Raw genomic sequence first — 2,566 nt, 5'->3', positions numbered from 1 at the left:
TTACAGGGGAAATTAGAAAGGATTTTGAATTGGATAATAATGAAAATACAATATATCAAAAGTTGTGGGATGCAGCTAAAGCAATGCTTAGAGGAAAATGTATAGTTTTTAATGCTTATATTATGAGAGAGAGAGAGAGAGAAAGAAAAACCTAAAATCAGTGATGCAAGTTTTCATCTTTAGAAGCTAGAAGAAGAACACCATGATCAACCCAAAGTAAGCAAAAGGAAGGAAATAGTAAAGAAAAGAGCAAAAATTAATCAAATAGAAAATAAACAGTGCTCCCTTCTGCAGCACATTTATTAAAATGGGAACAATACAAAGAAGATCAGCATAGCCCCTGCACAAGGATGACACACAAATTCATGAAGTGATCCACATTTTGGGAGAAATCCACCAAAGGCAAAAAATAAACATAGAGCAAATTAACAGAGCCAAAACTTGTTTGTTTGAAAGATTAACAAAATTGATGAAATCCTAGGTAGATGGATAAAGAAAAATAGAGGGGTTCTCCGTACAAATTCTTTTTTAATTAATTTATTTTTATTTTTTATTGTGGTAACATTGGTTTATAATATTATATAAGTTTCAGGTGTACATCATTATATTTCAATTTCTGTGTAGATTACATCATGTTCATCACCCAAAGACTAATTACAATCCATCACCACACACATGTGCCTAATCTCCCTACAAATTCACATTAAAAAGATAAGGAAAATAACCAATGAGTCAGAGAAGACATCATAAATTAGAAAACACTCTGAGATGAATGAAAATGAAGACACTGCATAATAAAACTTATGGGATGCAGCTAAAGCATTGCTTAATGGGAAATTTATATCTATAGATGCCTACATTTAAACAAAAGAGAGATTTATCTCAAATCAATAACCTAAACTTCAACCTTAAGAAACTAGAAAAAGGAGAGCAAATTAAACACAAAGCAAGTAGAGGAAGAAAATAACAATGAATAGAGCAGAAAATGGAAAAGAGAATAGAAAAAAACCAATGAAACCAAAAGATGTTTCTTTAAAAAGATCAACAAAATTGGCAAAGTTTTAGCTGGACTGACCAAGAGAAAAGGATCAGTAAAATTGGGAATGAAAGAAGGGATATTACTACCCACCCTACATAAATAAAAAGGATCATAAGGAAATACTATGAATAACTATATGCCAACAAAATAGATAACTTAGGTGTAATAGACAAATTCCTAGAATGACACAAACCACCAAAATTGACTCAAGAATAATTTGAAACTCTGAATACACTTATAACAAGTAAAGAGATTGAATTAGTAATCAAAACCCATCCACAAAGAAAAGCCCAGGCCCAGACAGCTTCACCGGTGAATTCTATCAAACATTCAAAGAACAATTAATACCAATCCTTAACAAACTTTTCTAAAAAATAGAAAAGGAGGAAACACTTCAGAACTCAATCTATGAGGCCAGTATTACCCTGATACCAAAACCAGACGGAAATATCACAAGAAAAGAAAACTGCATACCAGTACCTCTTATGAATACAGATGCAAAGATTCTCATTAAAATACGAACAAACTGAATCTAGCAGCATGTAAAAATTATTAGACACACCATGACCAAGTAGGATTTATCCCAAGAATGCAAGGTTGGCTTAACATATAAAATACAATCAATATAATACACCATATCATTAGAATAAATAGCAAAAATCACATGATCATCTCAATAGGTACAGAAAAAGCATTTGACAAAATTCAAAACCCCTTCATGATAAAAACACTCAAAAACTAAGCATATAGTTCCTCAATCTGATAAAGGGCATCTACAAACAACCCACAGCTAACAACTTACTTAACAATGAAAGGCTGAATGCTTTCTGCCCGAGATCAGGAAGAACACAAGGATGTCTACTCTCATCACTTCTATTCAACATTTTACTGGAGGTTCTAGCCAGGAAAATCGGGCAAGAAAAAGAAATAAAAGACTTTCCAGGCTGGAAAGGAAGAAATAAAACTATTTCTATTTGTGGATTGCATAATATTATGTATAGAAAATCCTTCTTAATAATACACACATACACACACAATTAGAGCTAATAAATGCGTTCAGTAAGGTTGCAGGAAACAAGAACAATATGAAAAAAAGTTGTATGTCTACACACTAGGGATGAACAATCTGAAAATGAAATTAAGAAATAATTCCATTTACTGTAGCAGTAAAAAGAATAAAATGACCAGAAATAAATTTAACCAAAGAGGTGAAAGAATTGTGTACTTTCTATGGAAACTATGAAAGGAATTAAATAAGATTTAACTAAATGGAAAAACATTCCATGTTCATGTGTTGAGAGACTTATTATTAAGATGGCAATACTCCCCAAGCTGATCTTCAGATTCAGTGCAATCCCTAGCAGAATGCCAGCTGATTTTTTTGCAGAAACTGACAAGCTGACTCTAAAATTCATATGAAAATTCAGAGGACCCAGAATAGCCAAAACAATCTTGAAAAAGAAGAACAAAGTTGGAGGACTAACCACTTCCCTATTTCAAAATTTATTATAAATGAAAGTAATCAAA

At 32.0% G+C, this 2,566-nt stretch overlaps 1 non-coding gene across 1 annotated transcript; it reads left to right on the top strand.

The window, feature by feature from the left end:
• The first annotated feature begins 278 nt into the window (after nucleotides 1–278).
• On the top strand, nucleotides 279–385 carry LOC111767663 (U6 spliceosomal RNA). The gene has a single exon (XR_002799473.1). It is a non-coding gene; the product is annotated as a U6 spliceosomal RNA (small nuclear RNA).
• The last annotated feature ends 2,181 nt before the right edge of the window (nucleotides 386–2,566 follow it).

This window comes from Equus caballus, chromosome 13, assembly GCF_041296265.1.
Source record: "Equus caballus isolate H_3958 breed thoroughbred chromosome 13, TB-T2T, whole genome shotgun sequence".
Taxonomy (NCBI): domain Eukaryota; kingdom Metazoa; phylum Chordata; class Mammalia; order Perissodactyla; family Equidae; genus Equus; species Equus caballus.
The sequence above is the reverse complement of the archived record's forward strand: the minus strand, read 5'-3'. Positions and strand labels throughout refer to the sequence as shown.